General features: G+C 34.2%; 1 protein-coding gene across 1 annotated transcript in view; it reads right to left on the reverse strand.

The window, feature by feature from the left end:
- Positions 1-10,148, reverse strand: part of OPN5 (opsin 5) — a 63,432-nt gene extending 53,284 nt beyond the window's left edge. The window contains exon 1 of the mRNA XM_045844221.1: positions 10,019-10,148. The gene's annotated coding sequence lies outside the window, so the exon portion shown is untranslated. The remainder of the gene's footprint in view (positions 1-10,018) is intronic.
- Between the last annotated feature and the right edge of the window lie 449 nt (positions 10,149-10,597).

Consider the following 10,597-nt stretch of genomic DNA (forward strand, 5'->3'; position numbering starts at 1 on the left):
ATCACTACTGACATGCCAGGGAAGGAAAGGTCAGGAGAGGGTTCAAAGTGCATGACTCTCAATATGAAAGGTCAGGGGGTCTAAACCACGTGACCAGTGATATGCTGGGGAGGAAAGTTTACCCTCAGGGTAAGGTCCTTGTTTTCCCAATTTTGCCCATTCCTGGACACCTGGGGCTTTTTGCCCTGGAGACCTGTACCTGGCTTTTGTCCTTGACCTACTCATGTCTGTCTAACTGCCTACCACAGTACAATTGCAAAGTAAATAAATAAAAAAATAGAACTGTGCTGTGCAATGTAATAGCCACTAGGCACATGTGGCTATTAAACACTTGAAATGTGGCTAGTACAACTAAAGAATTAAATTTTTAACTTTTTATGTGAATTTAATTATAATTCCATTCAACTTTAAAAACTAAAGGATTATGAAATACTTTTTTTAAACACAAATTTTTTGTTTTAGTAGAGCTGCATTTTACTTTAAGTATTTCATTGAACAAGATATTATTGCTGTATGTACTAAGTGTGTCCAATGATTGCCCAGGCCTAGTATTCAACATAAAAATATCATCAGTCTACTTGGTGTTACCAGATTGACCAAGTTGAAAAAAGTCTTTTCTGCAAACCAATGCAACATTTTAATGAGTTTATTTGAGTATTTTATACATATAGCAAGGATCAAAGACTTTGTAAATTATGTACATAATCAATTAAGTAGTTGTAATTATAATGTTAATTAAATTATTTTTCTAACTTAAAAAATTAGTAAGGACAAATTTCTAAACTTGAAACTGTCTTCCTACAGGTGCAGAAATGAGTAGATAGGAAGAAACTGGAACTATAACTAATACAGTAACTTTTTTAAAAGACTAGGGAAAAGGGTGTAGCAAATTTTATAATAAATGGCTATTTTAACTTTTTTATGACAGAACAAAGTCTATAAGCTTGTTGTGTAAAAAACTCTTTAAAGATACAGTGAAAAATATTTAGAAAAATGTTCAGCCTTGTATAAGAAGTTTACTTTCAACAATTAAAAAAGAATTGGCAAAACTAACCACTTGAAATTAGAATTGGATGTCCAATAAAAACTGTTAAACAATTTTTAACAGGAGCAAGCTTTGTAACCTTGTTGAGCTGTAAAAGAGCTTGGATTTTTACACAAAATATAAAACATTTTTAGAGGAAGATACAGAAAATAAACAATAATTTTAGATATAAAAAACTTGCTGGAAAGTTTCCAGAAAAGCCTGAAATTTTAGCTTTTTGTAAAATACCTTTGATTAACCCATCAAACCATTGCCAATAAAATACAAAATCTTTCTGAAAATACAAAAGATCAATTGACTGAAAATTTAAAAATTATAAATTGTTTTCTTTAAGCTTAGAAGAGTCACACAACACAACAGATTACTCAATTAATATTTTGGATATGTAAATTATCAAAGGAGTTGTTTTCCAAAAAAATAAAAGTTGGAAATTCAAAACCTAAAAATGTGAGCTTGTAGCATATCCTTAAATCTTTCATATCTGTCAGAGGAAAATTTCAACTAGATATGAAAAAAATAGTTTCTGCCACAACAGGTAGTATTCCAGTTATATTAGATCAAAAATTTATATTGATTGAAAATTTAAATGATAGACTCTTGCTTTCTTCATTCCTGTATTCTAATGTGTGATACATATTGAAAACATTTGTGCTTATCTTTCTAAAACAATCTCTATGAAAATGTCAGGTGCAGATTGTTAAAATTGCTTGATATACATATGCAAATGCTAGGATCCATCATCAATTTATGAATCTATTGAAAGAAATAGAAGACAATACATTTAATTACCTGTGTCCTTTGCCAATATTCATTGGTGGAATTGTGCGAGATTTTAACAAATATTTATTGTATTGTTAACTCCAATTCAAACTTTTCTTGAAACAAAAGGAAGGTCTTTCAAATATGCCATAATCAAAGACAAAAAATCACGGGTTTGATTTTTTTTTCTCACTGGAATCACACTGCATATGAACAAGATAAACTTTCAAGCTCCAAGGGTTTGAAAAACAACCCTAACTAGATAGCTATGATAATTTAACATCAAAACTTGTTATAATACATGTCAGTAATATTTTTACATATTTTAACATGAATCAACACATAGAAGATTTTAACTGTAATTGGAAATATTATATAAATCGACTATTAGCACTAAAGGCAAATTTGAATGATGCTTTCTTGATGTTGATAAATGTAAAATTGCTTTCAACTTTAATTGCTTTGAAATTGATGTTAATAGTACTGAGTTGGCACAAAAGCTAGTAAATTTATTAAAATTGAACAGATGTAGTTTTGCAAATTATATGCATTTGCTTAAAAAGTTAGATTAAGTATTCTAAAACAGATAAACCAGTTTTTTTCAATATGAATGTAAATATTCACGTTGACAGAAATGAAATGTAAATAATCACATTGGCAAAAATGAAAGTGAGGTTTTGCTCTTGATTTGGGTGTTGAACACTTTTAAATTTGGTTGAAATGATCTGGATATGATTCCGTGTTCCCTTTTTCAACAGTAAATTTATGAAATCTAAATAGGGATTAAAATTTAGCACTTGCACTTAGATGTGCAGAAAGTATACAATATACATAAAATATTGAAGGTTAAATATGGAAAAATCTCATTAGTAACTATATATTATTTGTACTTTGAAATGATAATGTTTGGGGTATAGCACATTAAAGAAAATGCATGATTAACATTAATTTCATCTGTTCTTTTATATTGTAATGTAGTTACTAGAAGATTAAAAATAAAATTACATCACAGCTAATGCAAACAGCATTAAAATGAAAAAGAACCCAACCGTATGAGGAAACATATTTGCCAATGATACCTCAGGCAGGTTTGATATCCAAAACATATAAAAAACTCATATGACTCCACTCTAGAAGACAAACAACCCAGTTACATAATAGGGAGAGGGCTTGAACAGACACTTCTGCAAGGAGGGCATACAAAAGGCTCAGACATGTGCAAAGATGCTCAGCATCTCTAGCCATCAGAAAAATGCAAATCAAAGCCACAATGAGATAACTTCACATGAGTTAGAATGACCATCATAAACAAACAAGTGCTGGTGAGGTTGTGGGGAAGAGGGAACCTTAGTGTACTGTTGGTGGGAATGCAGACTGGTACAGCCACTGTGAAAAACAGTGTGGAATTTCCTCAAAAAAAGTAAAAATGAAACTGCCTTTTGATTCAGCAATTCCAGTGTTGGGATTATACCCTAAGAATCCTGAAACACCAATTCAAAAGAACCTATGCACCCCAGTGTTCACAGCAGCACAATTTACAGTAGGAAAGTGCTGGAAGCAACCTAAGTGCCCATCAGTAAAGGAGTGGGTCAAAAAACTATTGTTACATTTACACAATGGAATTATATGCAGCAGAGAGAAGGAAGGAGCTCCTACCCCTCACAACAGCATGCATGGATCTGGAGAGCATTATGCTAAGTGAAATAAGCCAGGCAGTGAAAGAAAAATACCATATGATCTCACCTCTAAGTGGAACTTAATCAACAAAACAAGCAAGCAAGGAAAATATAATGAGAGACATTGAAATAAAGAACAAATTGACAGTAACCAGTGGGGTGGGGTCAGGGAGAGTGGCAGGATAACATGGAAAAGAAGGGGAAAAGTCATCAAGGAACATGTATAAGGAACCCATGGAGAAAGCTAAAGGGGGGGGGATTGAGGGTGAGACATGGGGGTGGGTGGGGTGGGGGAAAGTGGTGGTGGGAAAATGGAGACAACTGTACTTGAACAACAATTAAAAATAATAATAAATAAAATAAAATTACATCATGCGATAGCATTAAATTGCTGTTGGACTGTGCTGATATAGAAGATTTGAGCAGCAAGACTGATCAACTTGACCTGTAAATATAGAACACTACATGCAGTGATGCAGAACACACACATTTTAATGCACATGAAATAAAACAATACCTTCTGGGCCCCAAAGCTAGTTTCAATAAGATCAAAGAATTGAAATTAATAAAATTATGTTTTAAAACTTATAAATATATATTTTGCACACTTATAATAGTGGTAAGAAACAAAAGAAATAAAAATTTCCAATGCCAATATAATACTCAAAAAAACCCAAAAATATGTCAGATGGTCATATATCATGCAATTATTGAAATAGGAAGCACGAAGAACACAAAACAACATGAGAGAAATAAAAGTTGCATAAAAACATAGAACTCAAAATCATACACAGCTGTATAACAGTATGTATATATCATACATATACCTACACAGCTGTAAACAGTATGTATTTAAAAAAATAAATACCATATACAAAGACCTTAGAGGATATTTGGATACTATTTTCTTTAAAATTATTAAAGGCCATATTTTAAACATTTTAAAACATGCTTTTCTAACATGAAAAAAATGAGCTCTTACTTGATGCAATTCTTGAATTAAAAAAATTTTGAAAGACTTGCATAATGAGTAGCACTATAACTACATTTTTTAAGGCTCAACTTGATTTCTCATTTATGCTGATGGGACTTCTGATATGATCATTCACTATATTATTCACAAAATAACGGAAGTTTTGATCACTAAAATATAAAAATGGGATTTGCTTTGTTAGATATAGTTAACAAAACAACTATTATGATTCATAAATAGAATTTTTTTTTAATTCTGGAAGAATTGATGGATGGCTGTAAAGGATTTTCTTTTTTTTTCCCTTTTATTCTATTTTATAAAATCACATAGAAACTACTTTTAGAAAAATAATGAGCCATTCAGGTTCATTTGGGTTCAGTGCATGCAGAAATAGGATAGAAAACAAGCCATTATAGAAATTGACACTTAATATTTGCACGTTCAGTACTTGTTTTACAAAAACCAAGAAGTGTGAATATCGTCCACCAGTTGGCTGATTTAGAAAAACCTTGCTCTACAAAGTTGCTAGTAATCTGAACTTTTAATTGGATGCTAAAAAAATACCATTTGCAGTAACAGAAAATTCAATATTAAAAGTAAAAAGAATAATAAACAAGGAGCCATCAAAAAGCTATATTTATTTAGAGAAAAGATTAAATTGGCTTACTAGGGAGAGCAGAGTGAATTACAGTAAACTCCTCAGAGCATCAGGCTCCCATTAACACATTGCAAGTCTTTGTAGCAAGAACCAAAGAACACTTTTCTTCTCTCCCTGTGACTTCAGGAGGATGAACATAGATTGCTCTATTTCCTAAATTCCCCTTTATCTGCTTTTGCTATTTGTCAATATTTTTTACTTTTTGTTTTAATTTATATTTTTATTTTTATTGTCTTCCTCTTTTAAGCTACTTCAGAACCTTTATGGAATAGCAGGTCATTAGTGAAAAAAAAATCCCAATAAATAGGTTAAATAAATCTTAAATTTGCCTACTTTATCTATTGTCAAGATCCTATATCATAATCTATTAGCTCTACTTCTCAGTAAATCATTCTCCACTTTCTGTTTTCTTATCCTAACTTTTAACTTATAGTACAAGTTAACAAAATGGTGATCCACAACATAATGACAGATGCCACCACTAGGATTCATGAACTCATTTGATATTCACAAAGGAGAGTGCTGTGCTGGCCACTGGTTTCCTGTATTGGGAGGGTACCAGTTCTTTGGCCTACTGGCCCCATGCCTCTCTTACTCACTGGCGTTGGGTATGAATATTAGGTGAAGAGGAGAGGGTCAAGCTGTAGCTCACTGAATAGGCAGTCATCACAGGTAGACTAATGAAATTGGGTACCTTTTGTAGACAAATTAGCAAAAAGTGGGATGAAGATATGCTATCAGCACATAACATGATAACTGAAATAATTTCCAGTGTAATATCAGGAAAATATTAAAGTGAAGGCAAGGATAATTGCTGTTGACTTTGAATTGGAAAATTGAATTGTTAGAAATTGTATTTCAGTAAAGAATGTGGGAATGGCACATGAGTGTCCTAAACACTTTGGATATCCCAACATGTACAATACCATCAAGAAAGTGGTAAATAGACTTCCCAAAAATGGACCTGTAGGTAGACACACTTAACCTTCTTGCACAACCACAAAAAGAATTACAGCTGACTCTCAAAACAAATAACACCCAGAACTGTCAGAAAATCAAACTGTATGGATATCCAACAACCACAGATTTAAAGAAACCACAATCAGTCAGATGGGTAGCTTTTATAGGGAGTCAAAGCAGCTCTACCTAATATAGAAACAAATATTGGAAGGCTGCCAAAAAGAGGAGACAAAAAAATATGACTTAAATGAAAGAAATGAACAAAATACCAGAAAAAGAACTAAACAAAATGGAGATAGCCAACCTATTAGATACAGTGGTCAAAACAGTGGTGACCAGGATGTTCAGAAAAATCAGTGGGTATGGCAAAAAACATAAGGGAAGAAATAAAGTGAAATAAAGAGAAATCCACAGGAAACCAACAATGAAGGGAAGGAAGCCGGTATTCAAATCAATGATTTGGGACATAGGAAGAAATAAACGTTCAACCAGAATAGAATGAAGACACAAGAACTCAAAAACATGAGGAGAGTGTAAGAACATTCTGGGACATCTCCAAAAGTGTCAACATCCAAATCATAGGGATACCAGAAAAAGAAGAGGAAGAGCAAGAAATTGAAAATGTATTTGAAAAAGTAATGAAAGAAAACTTCCCTAATTTGGTGAAGGAAATAGACATATAAGTCTGGGAACCATAGACAATCCCAAACAAGTTGGGTCCAAAGAGAACCATACCAAGACGCATCATAATTAAAATGCCACAAAGGTTAAAAATGAAGAATTGCAACAGCAACAAGAGAAAAGCAGAGAGTTACCTACAAGGGAGTTCGTTCCCATAACACTGTCAGCTGACTTCTCAAAAGAAACTTTGCAGGCAAGAAATGCCTGGCAAGAAGTATTCAAAGTTGCCACGCCCTCTTCCAACCATGTTTTTTGACAAGGTCTGAACATGGAAAGAGGGCATTCAAGGAATCCATCTTCCTGGAAGAGAGTGTGGCATACAAAGGAGGGTGGTAAATTTTCTGGGGATTGCTTTTAATAATTTCCTTGCTAATATTAATCATGGTCTTACTTTGTACCCTGATTCCCATAAGAACAGGCCTTGAGAAGAAAGAGGCTCGAAAAGAGTCAATGATTGATTTTGAGGGAAATTCTGAAGGGACAACTAATTCTCCCTAGATTATTGAATTATGCCCAGATTGTTTTAAATAAGGTGTTTATAAACCTGAGTAAGAAATTATCCCCGATTGTTCCCATAAAAGAATTCATAAATCAGTTACAATAGGTTGAATTATTGGCGGACTTTCCCACACCTGTTCCTTACCCATAGATACAAAGAGTCTTTCAAGAAAACAAGAAAAACCTATATAGACCCCTACCCACAGTCCAAAGATACCCCTGGGTAGCATATTAAATTATTGGCAAATTATGGTATCCCCAAAAGGAGCTAATGGTATCCAGAAGGTTCTAGATCTCCCATTACCTATATACAGGAGCATATAATGAGGATGGCATTAGAATGGTCAATAAGGATGAAGTTCAAGTGCCTTATAATAGTCTAAATTTCATGGAAAGGCTAGCTCAAAGCAGACCTCCCTGGTGTTTATTAACTAAGGAATAAAAAGGGTTTATTGTAGCTGAATTTCCTGTTTATCTCTCCTTACATGTTTGTTTTGGAGATTAAAAGGTGGTGGGATTGTCAGATATCTGTATCTCAGGTTTATTGATTTGCATAATTCCAATGAAGTTGTATAAAATAATTTCTTGACCAGAGAATAAAATCCCCTCTAATGAAATAGCCCCTGAATGTCTAAAAGTTGTTGGAATAACAGCCCCACCTTTACCTTGAATAGGAATATATATCAAGTAGAATTAGACAGGCAAAGAAATAAGAAAAGCTGGTTAACTATTATAAATTAAGTACGTAGAAACAGTTACCAGGGAGTTAGAGTCCATGGTACATAGATAAATATTTTAGACAGAAAAGGTAAATAGGTAAGTTAGACATCACAAAGACCTTATAATAAATTTCCTATAACCTCTATTCAATTAGCGTATCCTTTTGCCCCATGACAAATTCTGAGAACTTTAATAAACAATAAGACATTCAAACTCTGTACGTACAGCTATTTCTAATTATCTGATTTATGGCTCTCCTGGTTAAAATAATCTTTGTTTAATATAATTGAATCTATGGGAATTTTTGTACTTTTCCTGGTTACCTTTGTATTAATTTTTTTCTGCTTTACCTAATCGCAAATGTCAATCACTGCTAAAAATGAAAGTATAAAAACCTGCTTGTTCTTGCAATAAACGGAACAGCATCAAGTCCTCTGAGGCGTGTTGTCATCTGTCTCCCATCGCCGACGCCTTACCCACCTTTCAGGAACCCCTGGACCTAGCTGCAGCCGGACCGCAGCACAAAGTCATGAAAGGCAAGGACCTATATCCAAGATTACTTTATCCAGCAAAGCTATCATTTAGAATGGCAGAGCAGATAAAGTGCTTCCCAAACAAGATAAAGCTAAAGGAATTCATCATCACCAAGAGATTATTACATGAAATGTTAAAGGGACTTATCTAAGAAAAAGAAGATAAAAAATATAAAGAGTAAAATGACAACAAATTCACAACTACCGACAATTGAATCTGAAAAACAACCTAAGCAAACAACTAGAACAGGAACAAAATCATAAATATGGAGATCATATGGAGGGTTATCGGCTGGGGAGGGGAAAGGGGAAGAATGGGGGAAAAGGGGCAGGGATTAATCAGCATAATTGGCAGGTACAAAATAGACAGGGGGATGTTGAGATAGGATGGGAAATAGAGAAGCCAAAGAACTTGCATGCACAACCCATGGACATGAACTAAGGGGGGAATTGCTGCAGAGAAGGGGGATACCGGGCAGAGGGGGAAAATTATGTTGTTACAACTGTAACAACATAATCAATAAAATATACTTTAAAAAGAAAGTGGTAAATAATATTGTAATAGTGTTGTTCTTTGTGAAATGGTATGATCTGTCTGGCATGACAGCAATATCTGAGAGGGTAATTCTGAATATCTCTGCTAATGGCGTGTACCCTGTTCCACCAATTACTATCTACTCCACATCCAAGACCTTTGTAGATTTCTTTTCTCAGTGATTCTTAGCAAAGTATAGAAGCAAGTACATCTCCTTGTAGTGTGTCTTGCCTTTCTTTATAGCCTCAAAAATAACTAAGATTCAACTTTGTAACCTCTTTTCAAAAGTACTTGTGAGTCTACAGTTAGAACAGTAATCCTACATTCCTGACACAGCAGATACCTAGTTCTCTTCGTTATAGGATCAATACTCTCTTCCCTGCCTTCTAGGATTTCCATAAAACTTGTAACCAAGTCAACGTGGAATACTACTTGAACAAAGTCAAGTGGATAAAACTATTGATAACTGCATCAAGTAAATTGATAACATGCTCCAACCTAAGCTCACTCATTGAAAAGCACCAACTCTTCTCTTAAATCTTTGGTTGTCATCTTGATAGTTAGTAACCCGGATAATAATTTCCATACCTGGGAGGAGAGCAGAAGTTGTTTTTTTTGGAGCTTCAGACAGATACACTGAATACTAGGTGGATTTTTTTTTGCAAAGTGTAATATAAACCCTTGTATCACTAATAATAGCAAGATTAATATAAATAGTATGAATAATATTAACAATAACAGCTTAATGCAAAGAAACATACTTATACCAAATCACAAGCCCACAGAGTCAGATATAAAACTTAATTTCATGTGATCGAAATCACTAATGACATATTCATGTGTTTTCTCAAAAACATACTTGCTAAAGTAATGGCCAGCTGTAGCACAGGAGCTCCAAACCAGGGAGTTGCCTAAGTGCTTATGATATTCCAAGAAAAAAACAGCTGTAGGACTAGTAAATGTGGGCATGCCATACTCACATTACTGGTGAGTGCACTGATGGCAGCAGGTTGGTGTGAGGGAGACCACATCTCCTCCAGTCTGAGGCTCGTTGTAAGGGGCCCCAGACAAAGGCAGCATAGGTCCAGTTTGCACAAACCTACATGTAGCCCAGAGCAACACTGGATCAGTGTTTGTGTGCAGAAGGAAAAGGTCAAGAAGCAGTCACAGGACCAGAAGCCACTCCCAAAAGGAGGTAAGGAGGGAGTTATAATCCATCCCCAAAACAATACATATTTTTTCTGTCCAGGGTTCCCCTGGCCAGCCCTCGTCAAAGAAGGTGGAAAAGCCATGTATTGATCCCATACCAACTATTAATTTTTGTCTTTAATACTTTGATGGAAAACAAGTGAGTTGGTTGTATTTATAAGACCTCTGTAAGATTTCCTGACTTACATGGACTTGCTGACTTACATGGACTTAAGCCTTTCCAGAAGTAGCTTATGAAACAAAAACTATAAAATATTCTCTTGTTCCTGACACATGGAACCCACTAAAATTTGCTTTCCTTTAAGATACAATTCTTCTAGAAATTTAAATGTATATATCTTTTAAGTTCC

The sequence above is a fragment of the Phyllostomus hastatus genome, unplaced genomic scaffold (assembly GCF_019186645.2).
Source record: "Phyllostomus hastatus isolate PE091 unplaced genomic scaffold, TTU_PhHast_1.1 phas_contig_40, whole genome shotgun sequence".
Lineage (NCBI taxonomy): Eukaryota > Metazoa > Chordata > Mammalia > Chiroptera > Phyllostomidae > Phyllostomus > Phyllostomus hastatus.